This window comes from Colius striatus, chromosome 5, assembly GCF_028858725.1.
Source record: "Colius striatus isolate bColStr4 chromosome 5, bColStr4.1.hap1, whole genome shotgun sequence".
In the NCBI taxonomy this organism is placed as follows: Eukaryota; Metazoa; Chordata; class Aves; order Coliiformes; family Coliidae; genus Colius; species Colius striatus.
In genome coordinates this window covers 43,761,868-43,778,560 of record NC_084763.1, presented here as the reverse complement: position 1 = coordinate 43,778,560, position 16,693 = coordinate 43,761,868, and the positions used below count along the sequence as shown (strand labels likewise).

At 39.9% G+C, this 16,693-nt stretch overlaps 1 protein-coding gene across 5 annotated transcripts in view; it reads right to left on the bottom strand.

Moving 5' to 3' along the window:
• The window catches only part of ZMYND11 (zinc finger MYND-type containing 11), a 110,036-nt gene extending 96,644 nt beyond the window's left edge, over positions 1-13,392 (bottom strand). The window contains exons 1-2 of one of the 5 annotated variants that reach the window (XM_061996828.1): positions 12,536-12,566; positions 11,354-11,423 (exon numbers count right to left, since the gene is read on the bottom strand). The gene's annotated coding sequence lies outside the window, so the exon portion shown is untranslated. Of the gene's footprint in view, positions 1-11,353; positions 11,441-12,535; positions 12,567-13,009 lie in introns of those variants that run through there. The other 4 variants (XM_061996827.1, XM_061996831.1, XM_061996834.1 and 1 more) reach the window with 4 other exon arrangements.
• Positions 13,393-16,693: the final 3,301 nt, after the last annotated feature.

Sequence of the window (16,693 nt, the reverse complement as noted above, 5' to 3'; positions counted from 1 at the left end):
TACACAAATGTCGGTAGTGAGAATGTGATTACCCAAACTGGATCTCGGCCAGGATGAGAGGGCAAGCAACCTTACTCTTCTAGAAACTGCCAACAGATCATACAAATGGCTTGGATAAGTCAAAATCAGAACTACATAAATATATACTTCAAATGAAATTTGTAAGCACAGTACACCATCATCTATCCCTTTTTAATTACCTAGCATATACCTGTCAAGGGTGCTAGAGCCTCATTAGCAAACACTTTCTCAGGCCTACCTCCCCTTGCAACTTGCTGTAGCCTGAGATGGCAGGAAGTGAAGGTCGTCATTTAAATTCAAGACAAAGTGATTGTAAAGCAGCACATTCTGCCCGAGATGTGGGGTTCCTGGACAGGAGCTAACTGGCAGCTCACCACTGAGGTTGGCAGTTTAGTTAATTTCATTACTTCAGTACAACTCTGCAGAAATGCTCAAAAACACAGCTGTAATTTCAAACTGTCCAGAGCTCTTTTGTTTTTCCAGTTTAGTAACACAGACATGACAAGGTCTGATACCCACTATAATATTGCACTTCATTATTTGTTTGATAATCAGCTGGCCACCACACACACCAGAACAGACTGAACTCCATGGACACTTGTTATTTCTCCCACACAGAAGCGTTCAGCCTACTTCACCCACAGCTAAATATCCTTTCCCTTAATGACTCCTAAACTGTAATTCACTGACCCAAAATTTCAAGAGGCACCTTGAGCTCCTGAAAAATAACTACGAGTCTGTTGCATTAATACTGACATTAACACTGCATTAACACTGCTTTTATTATCACTAAATAACCAGTTTTCTTTGTCATGCAGATGGATTTCAGCATTTTTTTTTTTTTTAACCTTGCTGATTTACCTTCCACAACTGAAGCCTCTACTAATTAGTAAAGAAACACAGTGTGGACACAGCACATTCACGTGAGTTTGCAGCCCACTCAATACTCTTTCCACAGAAAGAGAGCAAAAGTATCAGATCTCTCTCTCTGCCTTGCTGCACTGAGGTCTTATCCAGCAATGGGATGGCATTCATAAAACCTCTAGCCAAATTCCTCTACAGTTGAACTCCCATGCACATACATCATGGTGTGTTACTTAAAGGAATCACATCCCAGAGTGCCCTTGTGAAAGTATAACAAGAAGCTGTACCAAAATTTTCACAGACTAATACAATAGAGTAGAGGGGCTATTAAAATAGTCTGAGAATTAAACCACTGAGTAATTTGCTTATTAAGAAAACACTGCAAGTAAGATGAGTAACTGACCCCTTCCTCCGGTGAGAGTCTTTTTGCTGAAGGTATTGTAACACTGAAATATACGCAACATGATCATAACTGCATATTTGATGAAACTTTCAGTGCATATCAGGAAAGCACAAGGAAATAAGCCAAGGGATCCAGACACAGACAGACGGAATCTACATCTCTGAATTCTTAGCTCTCATGTAACAAAAGGGAAATACAGTTTCCATCTTTCTATGAAACGCAACTTTCTTGTTCCACCTGCATTCAGACAGACTGAAACAATACCTCAGAAGAGCATGAACTTTCCTTTTCATCTCTGTAGGGAAATAACTGAAAAGCACATGAGTGATCCTTTAAAAACTGCTGCTAAGTGCATCACTGCCAAAGAATTAACTGACACTTTTTGTATAAGATACTTGCCTACTGCATACCAAGAAGAGGTTTATTTCTTTGAGTGCATCTCCTTCTCAGAAAATACAGAATTCTTAAGAGCATCATGACAATCTTTTCCTCCATTTTTCACTGTCACACATTAGCCATTGCCACATTTATTACCCTTTCTATACAACTAGACCAGTGGGCTTCAACTATTGCAGTACTTAACAGTCCCAGAAACCAGTTTCCTACTGCTGCTGAATACCTAAAATACAGATTTTTTTCCCTACTTTTTCAGATTTTTGTACTTAAAAAATAAAGCATAAGCCTTCTTTAAAGTATGTTTTAAATTCAGAAAGTTATTTGGGGTTATACTTTTTAAATACGGCTATCATTTTCATGCTCACAAACTATATCTGTTATGAAAATATTTAATAGCAAGCTGCTGCCTAATTAGATGACTTAATGTTGCAAAACCCTGCACGTAAAAGCAAAAGAACTGCCAAAGAAGATAAAAATCAGGGTTTTTTCTTGTTTGCTATGATATGCTTTTCTCTATATTATATACATTAAAAAACTCCAAAGTAATTGAATGATAACAACATGAGTTCACATTCTGTTTTTCTTTGTACTGTTTTAACTGGGCTGTTTATAGCTTGTACAGTTTTTTCTTTTCTTTTTCCCCCCCACAGTGACATTTAAAAGCCAATAACCCAAAGTATATTACTGAACTCTTTAACAGTGTCCAATAGGTAGATGACCCAGCAGCAGTGTGATTAAATAATCTAACTGCTAGATCAATGAATGCAGCATGAATTAAAATGGCTGCAAGCTTCTCCAAGCATAAGATTAGAGATCTTCTAAAGGCTTCTCTTACTTTTTATTTTACATTTCAAAGAAAATGCAACCATTTATTTTTAAAAAGCTCCACGTTTTCCTGACAGAAATAATACTGTATTATTCTAATATATGGTGACTAAACCATATATTTTTATTGTCAAACATCTGACTTCATTTTGCCACTCTCATAATGAATAACCTCATTCATGGAAAAAGCCGTCTCTGCTCAAGGAACATAATGGTGCTAGGATCTGGTCCAAAGTGAACTGTTATCTCACGCGTGAAGATAATGAATGCTAATTTAAAATAATGTTCTTTCAATTCCAGGGTTTTTTTCACATAATCAATCAGGTCTGAAAATGTGTGCATGCGCTCTTGCTCTCACATGCGCTCTCTCTCTGTCACTCATCTAGAAACATTTCATTGTATGTTCTCATTCCAAGAAATTCAGGAGAAAATTTTATGCAGGTGTAAACTAATATTGCTTCACTAAAGTCAACAGAGCTGTAGGACTTATGTTAGCAAAGACTGGTCCTCTCTCATGTATACTGTGACATTTGCACCTTGACTTTCACTTAATTTCACACCAAACTGTCCCTTTCTTCCTTTCATATGTGCATTTCTTAGCTCTTATTTACACTCAGCAGACAACTACTATGGCCTTTCATTAACTGGCCCCTCAAGGTCTCTTTTCTCCAACAAATACCAAACAGACAGGCAGGTATACATGGCTCTTTTCTGCAAGCAAGGAAGGAGCTGGAAAAGAAAGCACTGCAGTGGGAGGCTGCAAGGCATTTGTAGAGGACAGAACAGGCTTGACCTAAAAAAGAGTAGGTTTTAATATTACTGGCTAAAATGTTCCATTATTATAGAGAATTTTAAACATTCCAAAATGGAAAATGTAAAAATTCTACATGTGTACAGACAGAAACCACCATCTAAACTGTTATTGTTTGGGAACTAGTATGGAAAAAGTATTCTTCAGCTTTCTACACCAGAAAAGTAGCTGATTTTTGGCACTTTTGTGGGAGATATCTGAGATTGGTAATGGCTGGAGACAAGATTGTGGATTACACAACACCCTGGTTTGATCAAGAAAGGCAGCCCTCATGTAAAGAGAGACAAGCAGAAATTTGGATACTATTCCTTCCCACTGGCCCGGGAAATACTGTAACTGCATATCCATTAACTTGGCAAAACAAATCATGTTTGGCTTCTGGGCTCCTTGGTGCACCTGTATTCAAAACATCTGTACCATCAAGTCGCTTCAGCTGATATCTATCAGTATTTCCTGTGCCACTACAAGGGGCAAAAATCATTCAACTTTATCCAAAGTTACATGTCTTTAAAAATTAGTGCTACAAGTTAGGCTTATACCTGGATGATTTTTAAATGCGTTAGTTTTAACAAACTTTTTGAAACTATTGAGAAAAAGATTGTCATCATGGATTAGAAAGTTTAACCAAACTGGCACCTGGAGATACTTTACTGATAATCCATACTTCCTAAAAGGTATAGGTTGAATAACAAGAGGAGATCTCATGTCAGGAATCAGAGGCAAGTTCAGAGTATGCTGCCAATTAAGAGCTTTTAAAAAGAAGTGTCTGGGAGCCAGGGAACTGGAAAGTGTGCAGGAAAAGGAAGAATCTTTTTCTTAGAATAATTTTTTCCCATAAGTCTATTCACTTCAGGTCAGTGTAAAAAGAAGAAGAGGACAAAGCTAAAAAACCGAAAGATTGAACTACAGACTGAGAGTGTCCAACTTTCTTGTTTTCCAACACAGTCAGATCAAAATGCTTCCAGGTATATAATAGCTCTCTCCTTCAGAAATATATGTCAGTGAAACAAAATAATCTTTTAAAAAACCCCAAAAACAAGCAAGCAAACAAACAAGATTTTAATACGGCAGCTTATAAACAACTTGATGTTACACTCCAGTCAGACTCACAAGAAGTCAGACACCGTGAGTTACCAGTGAGAAAAGTGTACATCCCTTCTCATTCTTTCTCACATTTTAACAAGATCAAGACAAGTTTTCATAAAGCTACTTTGATTGGTGAAAAAAAAAAAATTCTCCTTTGTTAATTATTGAGAAAAGTCTTGTGTCAAGGCCAAATTATTCAGTGTGCCATATTATCTTCAAATGTTAGCTTGTACACGATGACTGACACTAAAACATTCAGTTTCCTGAGAAAAAGTTCACACAGTTGGTGCTTAGGAACACCCTAATGTCTTAACTTAGTTATATGAAGCTAAAAATGGAGTCAGTCTGGTTCCTGTGAAAACAACTAATTACAATTCTTTACTTTTAATTAACATAGAAAGGAAAAAAGTTTTCTGAGATTTTTGAATTGCATAATAGAAAAGGAATAGAGGTACAAGATGAGTAGAACATTACTCTTTCTAGACACTGTTGCACAGAGCAAAAAGTATTGCCTAGATTTTGCAGGTAAATGCTAACAAACCGGATGAGGCAAGGTAGTTTTCAGAATTCCTAGGTTTTTAATTTATGTTCTGTGATTAAAAAAATTCAAAACCATGTGATTGGTAAACCTGCTTTCACATACACAATTTCTATAATTTTGAAACTACGTTAAAACCCTCTGTTTCCTAACATATTTGTTTGCTAGCCTTTCTTTCTTCTCATAATGGTATCAGCTTTTCAAGTAAGAATCTTTGCATTTCTTATTTTACCAGTTTCCATTATTTACATTATTAATGTTTTCTATAATATACAGGATTTGAGATATATAGAAAATGTTAAAAATCACTAATAAAAAAATGACTACCCGTGTTTCCTCCGTTCTTTCCATGGATACTGTAAATTCTTTCAAAGATTAATGTACACTTAGGAAAAGTGCCTCAACCTCAATCATCAATGTAAAACTCAGTATGTGCAAAAATAACAATAATTGTACTGTTGATATTCAAAAGGTATGAAAAATCCTACATAACTTCACATATTCCAGTAGAACCATCAAAAGCATAAAACACATAAAATTATACAAGCAAAACAAAGTGTAACTGTGTTCTTCCTTGAATGCTGGAGTTTTACGGAAAGTTTTAATATTAAAAAATATTTTATGAAAATAAATTTGATTTATTGCTATTGTCTAAGGCCTATGCATATTTATGCCTATGGAAAACAAGTGCTTACATGATCAAAGTTTCCATCGCTATATTAATATTACTCTATTGGTAACAATTTTCTGCAGTGAATTTCATTAGTTTTCATCATTGAACAATCAATGGCCTGTGATTATGTTTTACCAACTAGCAATTCTCTTGTTTTGATTTTGTACAATTTTGAACCTGAATCTTAAGTAATTGGTTGGGGAGAGGGGTTTATCCTTAAAAACCGCATTTAAGCTTTTGTCTGAAGTCAGTAACAACTCAGAAGACTCAGAAGATACTGATCACAAAATTAATCTACCAAAAGGAAAACTGGAGAAACAAACCCCCCACTATTTTGAGGTTAAACTTCCACTTTAAGTTATGTGTGTGAACATGGGCACTGCAATGTTATGCAAGGCACAGGCTATCTCTTCTTCCAAAGTTTTTTTTTTACTGGCAATGAAACCAAGAAAACAGAAAATAAGGCACAGTCTTGGCTGTTACTTGGTTTCTGACTCAAGAAGTATCTGTAATTGTAGACAGGTATCTGTAGTGTGAGTGTCTCTTACTGAATGCATAAATGCTGTGTGAGACTTAATAGAAAATGATGATAGCGTGCTTAGAAAGATAAAGCTTTCTTGTCTCAGATCTTGTCAAAGATTTGTTGAGCAATAAATGTATCTTACATCCTTTTAATTTATTTTTCACTGTATATTATTTCTAGCTACTTTGGGATTCTGCTAATCATTTTCTCTCAACTCCATTTTGTTTCACTTCACTGCTTTTCCAAAAGGTTCCAGTAAAACCTTACGCTAAAAGATAAGAACTGCTCTGCTAAAATTAGTGAACTAAGTACCATATCCCATGAGTCACTGCATGCAACTCCCATCCACCTATCTTTAAAAGACCAGAAAATAATGCCATGCTCTAAATGCATGAGATCAAAGTACAAATATCCACTTTCTAAAATGCTGCTTTTGAGTACTACAATACTAGCAGACTTCTATGGTCTGTAAGCAAAATGTTAGCTAACTTAGTTGCACAAAAATAATGTATATGAATATAAGGCAAGTTGGTTCCATGTTTATCTTTAACATACTAACAAAGGAAAATATAATGATGCATACAAGAAATAAGAATTAAACATCAATATGTTTAACTCTTCAAAAATTACCAGATCAATAGGATCCTGTTATGGACAAAAAGTAATTAACAGAGTGAGACCACCTCTTTGCATGCAAAAAAAGCAATTTCCGTAGGAAGGGTGAATGGGATGTTACTGGTATTTTTGAAGGTATGCTTGACCTCATTTTTTCACCAATAGCGGTCTTTAGCAGATTTCACTGTCTCTGATGCTAAAATTATTTGTTAAGAATCTGAATTATATCATACTATAACTGAGAGTTGTATGAAGAGTCATGATCATTAATTCACAATGGTTTATTCCACAATTGTTTAATTTTGGAATTTAACACTAAATATAGTGTAATGGTATATGCAAAGATATTCTGACTGTTGGTACACCAGTAACAATACTTTAGCCACATTTTAAAATACTTTTGTAATTGCAAATATTATGTTTCTGCTATTTTAAACAACAATGTACTTTAAACTCAAATTACATGTCTTTATACTTCCAGAGCAGAAACTTCTGCACTTTAATGAAATGGAAAATGAGAGATTGGAAGAAAATTGACACCAGTCTTTTCATATACAAAACTCTCAATAACTACACTTTAGATCTATCTGCATGGTAAAGCTATAGGATCAGGCTCTGACAAGATACTATCAAAGCTGGCTGACCTAAAATTAGATATTATGAGCTTTAACTTGGGTTCATGGACATGTCACAGTGTATCACTACTGTGCCTGCTGTCACCTGCCCAGGAGACTAAAAGACTCTGTTCATCTCAAGGAGAAAATAACAGGAAAGAGACTTAAGAAATATGAATGAAATCTTACTAAAACAGAAAAAAAATCAGTCTCTAGAATAGCTTATGATTCAAGTTGGTTAACACTTCAATAACTTGTGTATTTAAAGAAATTGATTGCAGCCATCTTACATCAAAAAGCACTTCAAGTCAACTGTGTGTGTTAGCATGACTTCGGACACTCAGTGAAAAGATATAGTTGGAATATGCAGCTTATTTCTTCCTTTTGAAACAAAAATAATGCTAAAAATCTATTATGCAGTTATTTTTCTGGTTTTACCTCTACAAAATTTTTCTTCCTATAATTCAATATTCACAGCTTAGTTAAAAATAACTGAGTTCAGGGTTGCTCAATTAACTTGATGGGAGACATTGGTCTAAACAGATGATAAAACTATGTTAAAGACTAGAGTTGAAAATATAAGAAAAAAAAATGGCTTGACCCAGCCCTGGTATTGCAGGGAGAGGCATGCAGAGGCCCCTCTGAAGTCAGAGAGCATCGTGTGTCACACAAGTTCACCCATTCAGGTTAAAGGCTGCAGCGTTTATTTTACTGTAGATAGCCACTCTGGTGTCTATCAGTCTCCTCCCAGTTACCACCACTACACCCTGGAACAAAGGGGTTTCTTTGAGAAATATTTTTTTCCATAATTTAAAGGAAAATATGAGCTTTATTTCAAAAATGCTTTCCACAGTTGACTTGCATTTTGTATAGATAACAAGAAACTCTTTTCACAACTCCTGAATTTGCATCTTTATACTGCACTGAAAATCGCTGAAAACTTTTCAGGAGTGTAAGAGTTAATGTTACAAAATTCCTGCAAAATGGAATCATTACCTCATCTTACAAACTACCTATTTTGCAGTCGATATTTTCCCAATTGGCAGATTAAACTTTTAGAACAATAACCCAATTATGAGCTAAATTTACATTCAACTGATCAAAAATCATCCAGAACCTGATGACAACAATCTTTTTTCATAACATTCAGCATAAGCAACACTGACAGACTAAAATGGACGAGCTAATACAAAAGATGACATGCATTGATGCAATCACTGCCCAGCTACCAATAGCACCATGCTCCAAGGTACTACACAAGTACATCCTGCAACTAAAAAACCCATCAAGAACCAACACAAAAAAAAACCCCTGCAGATAAAAAACATGATCTGACATTAGCTCCTCAACAGTCAGTAAGAAGGATGGCTAGAGAAAGTGCTATTACATAGAAGGAAAAACACTCCAATTCATAAAATCAGTGGTCAGTATTGAAAGAAATGCATGTATATACTGGAAAGACATGGGAAAAATAATTCTTCCAACAATTCTGACCTAACTCCTGAAAAAAAACCAAACTCACCTTAGTTCATTCAGGAAAGTAAAGTCTTGTAAGGGTCTGGACAGTAATTTGAAACAATGCAGGATTTTATGAATCAAGTTCATCACTAGTGTGAACCACATACACTTTGCACAGACTAATATTGTTTACAGTTTGACTTAGTATTTGTAACAGGCCACATTATGGATAAAAGACTTCTTTTACTGACACTTTTACCGCCACTCTGAATCTAGCCAAAAAGCTATTTAAGAAGAAAATCAGAAGTTTACTTCTGATGAAGGCATCTTCATCATCATCTTGTCCTTCTTTCAGAACTTTTATCCTGGACAGATTCACTGCCTGAACAATTTACACACTTCCAGAGCTAAATGTCCTGAAAGATCATGGAAAGCAGTACCTATGAAAATTAGATCCAGGCAAATCCAAAATTGGTGAAGTTTACTTGACTGAATTCGGGTACTCAATTCTAAAACAAGTATCCCAACTCCAAAATTTCCTGTTTCTTAAACTGTAGAGAATGCAGACATTTATGGGGACATTTAGATGCCTAAATTAAGATAATATTGCCATCTTTTATCTGTTTCTTTTTGAAGTACTTAATTCTAACTCAGAGACTCCAGACAACACAATTCAGTGGTCTCCAAGCTGTGGGTCACCAGCAGAAATGCACAAGTCTAGATGTAGCCTATGCCACTTCAAGGTGAGTTTCAGGCCAAATTCATTGTACATGCATATAATTTTCTTCTTCAGTAGCGCTACACCACTAACAGTACCCAGTAGGTTATATTCACCTGGAAGGTGGAAATGCTGAGCACACTTCACAGACTTTCACCACCTCATTTGCTCTTGAGAAGACATTGGGCTGAAAAGATGATTAGGTTCTTCCCTTGCAGAAGCCTCAAGTCTCTTCTACTCTCTGCTACAAGAGCAGGTAGGACTCCAGGCAACCTGAACTCTCCCTGCACACCGACTGCTTACTACCTACCAATAGTATGGACATGCATCCCCAGAACAAAGCAAACAACCTGGCAGTTGCATGCTGCACAGTTATGGTCATGAAATTCTTGTTGCTTACAGTGTTCACTTTTTCCAGAAAAGTTAAGAAGTGTTGCTATGGCTCACAATACATAAGGACTAAGGCAAACTACTAAGAATTTTAGTTCATGGCAAACAAGCTCTTTTTTTTTTTTACATATATTTAAAAAGAATAGCTCTAAGTGAGAATAGCTCTTAGATTAAAAAAACCCAAACAAATGAACAAACACACCAGTTTAACTGTATGGACTGTACTTCCCTGTTAAATTAGTGCTAAAAATCTCCAAACTGTGGAAGAAGACCATCTTCTAGCAGACCACCAAAGTCTTCAGACCACCAGCCAACATCCACACACTCACAACTCCCCTTACATAGATGAATTCATCACTACGTAATTTCCATCACACTACCCAGCTCATGAGATTGAGTGTACAGAGTCATTTTTCTCATAGAGTCCCTTGGTGCTGAACCCAATAACAGATACCAGTTGCAGATGCCCCTTCTTGACAGCAGAGACCATTATCCATAGCACAGTCATCAACATGGTAACCTTTTTTCCCCCCCACTCATTAAAACCAAGCTCACCATCAGAAAGATAAAGTGATCTCTGATGTTACTACCTAGTCATGAACCATTTCCTTCCCTATACAAATATTGGGTCAAAGCAGAGGGTTTGTTTAGCATGGAAAAATTGCCATTAAACATCAATCCACACTGGGAATTATTTTGTGGGTACTCTCACTTTTATACAAAACAGCAGTCAGCAAATAGTCTACTTCCCTAAAGACTTTCTGTCAGACATCTAGAATAGTTGATAACAAAATTTAAAAAGAAATAAAAAAGATGCAGAGAGATGCCAGGTCCTTCAAACTAAAGGATGAGGGACTGGAAAAACCCAAGGGATTGCAAACTGAACCACAAGTCAGCATTTCCACTCCCATTCTTCCCCATTCCTGACACCTGTCTTAGTGTTCACTGCTGAAGAATTAAACAATTTCTTACAAAGACTAGCAACAGAAATACTAAAATAGAAATCATTTTAAAACCAGCATATCTAGGACAAGAAAGCATTTTGTACTTTTGGTTTCCACTGCAGCAAGATCTTCTCAAAACTACAACAAATAGTATTACTCCTACAATACCGAGATTGTGACAGATGATTTCAGCATGTAAAAATGTCAAACCGTGCAATTATAAAACCATGCAGCACTACAATAAATAGTTTTTCACCTCTCTTCCTCTTCTAAAGCCATCTCAGCTCTAGCCTTTGTAAAGTTTTGTTAGCCATGCTTGCAGAAACAAAAATCAAAATTCCCAGTGTCTCGGGATAAGCTCCAGAAGACATACAAAGTTTATCAAGTCCTTAACATCAGTATTTTACAGGGGAACTGTCCTCTAAAACGCACAGAAGGTTGGGAAAGCGTGCAGAAACTCCCCATCATGCTTACCATAGGAAACCCCACACCTACACTTGCATCCTTTCCCGGTAAAAAAGACAGGCAGGCCTCTGGACAACCCCTGAGGTAGGGAAAGAAGGAAAACATCTCGCAAAGTGAACCGAGGGGAGTTATCTGGCGACACGGTTTTGAGGACACACACAAACACCACCACCACCACCTCCTAAAAAAACTCGTAAGCACCAAAAGTAAGCCCCTCTGTAGTTCATTTCTCCCGAAATCCGACGCCGGCGGGGTTCAGAGAGGGCCCTTTCTGGCCGGGGGCTTTGAGTGAGCTGTTCCTGGAGGGAGCGGGAGTGCCCCGGCCCGCAGGCAGCCGAGCTCTCCGCACACCCCTCGCCTGCGGCTGGGAGAGCCGGAGGGGGGAGATCGGAGATATCAGTACCGTTCCCCCTCCCGCGCCCTACCCCGCAGCAGATAGGGAAGGCGAGGAAGCCCCCGGGGCTACGCCGGGGGCCGAGGCCCTCCGCCAGCAAGGCGATGCGGGTCCCTGTCCCCGTCCCCTGCCTGCCCTCTGGCCGAGCTCGGCGACGAGGCCGTCCCCGCCGCGGGGCTGGCACAGCCCGCCCCCGCCCGCGGAGAAAAGGGCTGCGGCTCTAAGTTCACCCCTTCTCCCGTCCCCTCCTCTGCCCCCCGCAGGGGGAAGGAGACATGGCCCCTCTATCGCCGCGGCCGGCCTGCGGGGGCCCGCCGTCTCTCTCCCGTAGAGACTCGGCGCTGTAGAGCAGCTGCCATTACTCGGGCCAAGACCCGTCCTCCAAGCAGACATCCCTCACCCCTGCGAGGAAATGTGGGGGCGGGGGGGGGGCGGAGGGGAGGATGGTGAGAGGAAAGGGGTGGTGGAGTGGGGAGCAAAGCGGTTGCCCCGCGTGCGGTTAAAGAGCCGGGGGTGTGTGGGGGGGGAGGTGACAGGGCTGAGGCCGGGCTGCGCCACACCCCGCTCGGCCTCGCCTCTCACGCGAGTCCCCGGCTCCCCTGCTGCCTGCAGGCCTGCGCGGAGCGCTGAGAGCAGCGATTCTCCCGTACGCCCCTCTGCCCACCCCATCTCCTCCCGCCCCGACCCCGGGCTGCCTGTAACTCGGTACGGAGGCGCGAGGGACCCGCCGCCGCCTCCCAGCCGAAATCCGACCGGGGAAGGTGTAAGGGGCAAAAATAATCGCCGTTAATAATCACACGCGCTCCGTCGCCGTCCCCTTCTCCTCCTCGATTTCCAAGCGGGCTGCCAGATAATCCTGCCCACTCCGAAAAATGAAATAATAATAATAATAATAATAAAAAATCCCGCCTTCCGTCTGCCCCCCCGCCTCCTCGCAGCCCCACCGATTTTATTATGGAGTATAATTGCTCCCCCCTCCCCGTACGGCAACCCGCGGGGCAGGATTGCCCCCTCCCCTGGTGCCCAGCCCTTCCCCTGTCCCCTCTCCCCCATCTCCTTGGAACAGTGTGTACATGATTTTGTAGTTTTTTTAAGGCGCCATGTTTATAATCCTCCATCATATTAAAAAAAAAATCCACCCAGCATGAGACACGGCGTCTCTCGCACCCCAAAGCCAGGGAGGCAGACACAGAAATATCTACAGGGCTGTAAATTCACCCCCCCCTCCCGCACACACACCCCTCCTCCCCAGACTTAAAAGTCTCTCTCACCTTGTGCTGCTGGCGCTGCTTCTGCTGCTGCAGGGAGGGAGAAGTTAAGCCAGGGGAAACTTTTCAATCCCTTCCCCAGGCCGCTGCTGCCTCCTCCTTCCACATATTTTTCCCCTCAGAGTTTTATTGTGTCTGAATTTTCTCTCTCTCTCTCCTCTTCTGTCTGTCCACAGTTCAGGTTTCTGGGGTAAACAGGGTTTAGGATGGTGCTAGGGATATTTGGGAGAAGGAGAACTCTAGTGGTGTCTATTGGAGTTGCTGTTTGTTTCTTTTTATTATTTTTTTTAATAATACATTTGAAACGGATCTTTAACTATTTATTATATATGTATTTTGTCATACTCTTGGATCTGGACCCTATACTTATTGCAGAGGAAAAATGTGACGCTTATGGCACATGATATAGCCCTGATAGCAAATTCCTCCTATCATTAAGTCCAACTTTGAGAAATTCCAGATAATATTTTTGAAAATGGGTAACTCATCCTGAGAAACAGAAACTAAAATATACACAATCAGTGGTCTATCTCAGAGTTTGCTATATGTTGCAAGGTGTAGATACGCACTTTCACTGCAGGATTGGGAGATACATAGTAATATGAAGTATATGTTTGTAAGCACATATACATGTAAGTAGCAAGAAAACATGTACATTTTATCCTGTTTCTATATGTACTGTGAGACAAATATTATTAATAAAAAAATGTCTAGGCAAATATGTTCTAAAGTTGATTAAGTACTTACTAAATGGAATTATTTACTGCAAAAATAACATGATTATTAATGAATCTTGAGTGGAAAAGTGACATACTTTATTAAAATACACTGTAAGTTTAGTTCTAGAAACATTTATGCCTGCAGATAATTATTAGTAGCCACTAGTATTACTAAAATAGTTTTGGACTACTAATGATGAAAAAGCTGAATCCAGTGTGCCTCGTCAGTCAAAGATTTAATAGTTTCCACTCTGAACAGTGAAAGTTTCTCCAGTGTGTTTAGTAAATAAGATTTCCAGTAGTGTCTAAAACAATATTTTGTTTGAAATTACTGTATCAGGACTTTACATATTCTTTTAAAAAAGAAAATGTAAATAACAGTTAGTTGCATAGCAATGATAAAGCATTGCTTCTATTATGTATTTAAATATGAAAGAACATTTTACATTATCAAAAACAAATAGGAAAGAAAGTGCTGGTAATCTGCTTTCAAAGGGTGAGTGAGGGTTTGGGCAGATACTGAACAGTGGTACTATAATTTATTAACTGCATTATATTGCTTGTATTAATAAAAAAGGAAATGAAGTTTACAAGCAATTATTGAAGTAAGAAGGGATTTACTCTCAGTGTAATTACAAAAAGGCTACCTTATGTTAAGCATTTAGTTGTGATGTTTGGCTCTGATTTTATTACAGCATGGAATTTTCAAAAGAAGTTTGATAGAAATATATGCCAAGTTTCCATGGGATATTGCTGGCTTGGCTGTCTGAGGTTTCTTTGAAACCTCTGTACACATTGCATCTAAGCTATATTTATATAAGGAAAAAAAAAAAAAGGAAAGTTTGTGTCCTTATCATTTCTACCATTTCTACCATGCAAGCTAACAGCTCTGCTCAAGCTGACGTGGTTAAGGCACACCCAGTTTTGCATCCAGAAGCAGACAGGAGAAGCTAGTGGTGTATGTAACTGTCTTTATTTCTTCAGCCTCAACAGCCAGCTGCCCCCTACAACTGGGTCAGCTGGAGGGAGCTGCCATAACTACAAAACAAAGCTCCAATTTCAGTCTCGGGTTCTTTAGCAAAGAGATTTACTGCTCTGCCATAGTGCCTTCTCCTTACCTATGTAAATATTTGCTTAAGGCAGAAGTTCAGCTGTCTTCAGTATAAGAAGATTTCAGCCCTTTATCTCTTCAGCACCTATAGAGAGCTGTCAAATCAATATTTAGGCCGCAGTTTCACCAATACAAAAGCATGCATGGGGCTGAAGCCTTGTGGTTTGCCTGCCTTACAGGTTTTTACCTGGATCCTACTGCTTGCCAACAATTTTCTGTACTTAACATATTTGTAAAGGCTAGTCTGGACTGTCTCCAAATATTTGTTTTGGGATACAAATATTTGATTTCGGAAAGAACAAGGTATCCTAAAGCAAACATATAGGGAGTGTCTGCAACCGTAGCCACTTTACTTTGGCTGAGCTAGTGGGCGGTGAATTAAATCAAGTATAGAAAGGCTTGCATGTAGCTTATATATGAGTGTCTGTGGGCCTTGTTTTGAAATATTTTGAGATCCCTGTTAGGTCCCCTGGGTAACTGTTTCTATTATACAGCCTTCAGGGAGCACATTGAAGGATAAAAATGATGCATTTTTTGGTCGTTTTCACTAATTTGTATCTGTGTTGGAAACACTTTTTAATGCTCATTAATACTTAGGTTTGAAGCCCTACTAGCCGGCCTTGGTTAGCCCCGACTCTTGCGTTTGTTCGCCTTGAGTTTGGTACCGAACACGAGCCCTTTTGCTTCTCTCTTTGGCCGTGAACCTCCCCGCAGCGAGAAGCCGGCAGCCCGGCACCGCTCACGCCGCAGCCGGCGCGGCGGCCGGGCGGGCTGAGACCGGCAGACAATGGGAAGGAAATCCCACCCTCCTCCAGCGCTGGGCAGCGGCCGGGTTCCTCATAGGCAGGGGGAAATGTTTGTTAAAGCGAAAAGCGGGCTTAGGGCCGTCTCCAGCTCCCCCTTCCCCGGGGCGAGGGCTGGGGGCGGTGCGAGGCCCTTCGGCCGTTTCTTTCCTCCTCTCCCTGGCAGGTTCCTACAAAGGATGTTCAGGGAACTGGGGTTCTGGAACAGGATGGTATTGCTCGACCCGAAGTGGCTCTGTTGGAGAACGAGTTTGCTTTTCAAAAACCTCTTTAGAGCTGCAACCAGCAGCTCGAGATGTAACAGTGAGAGGTCCAGCCATCTGCTTGCTTGCTTATGGGGTTGTGGGGAAAGAAAATGCAGCACTACGGAGATAGCATGATAAAGTTCCTTCCTTTTGAGTAGAAAGTGCTTACCATAGGAATACATCAGGCTGTGTCTATGTTACAGGCTTTCGTCAGTATTACTGCACTGGTGTGTAAACAGTAGGTTTGTCGGTACTGTTTGCTTCGCTCGGAAAGGGGCTTTAGAGGGCAGGCAGCAGAAGACACTAAATAGGCAGAAGCACAGTTTTGATGTAGTAAGCGGCATCTGGACTGAGATGGGAATCTCTTGCCCTGAATTAAAGGGGACATCAGGCAGGCTCATAGGGAAGAAATCCCTTCCAGGGTGGAGACACACAAATCATGACGAGATTGGAGACTGGGGCATAAATACTAGCTGCTTGGCTGTTACCATGTTTCCCAAGGGACTACTCTGTCCACCACACTTTTTGTGTGTGAGAAGACTGACACTGCTTAATAACATGCAGGCTGCAAAGTGTGCCTCCATTTTCCTTTTCAGTGATCCTCCTCCTCTTCTCCTTTTCAAAAGATTATTTTATTTTTCTTTCTAATACTGTGTGACCTTTTTATTCTTGCAACGCTCTTGCCATTCTGTTGGTTCAGTGGTACAACCATCAAACACAAGGGTGACTAAGGAGATCATTGCTGGTGGGTTCTAGGCACCAGGCTTGGGGACTGTGGAAAAAGCTGAATGCTGCCCTTATTAGTGAAG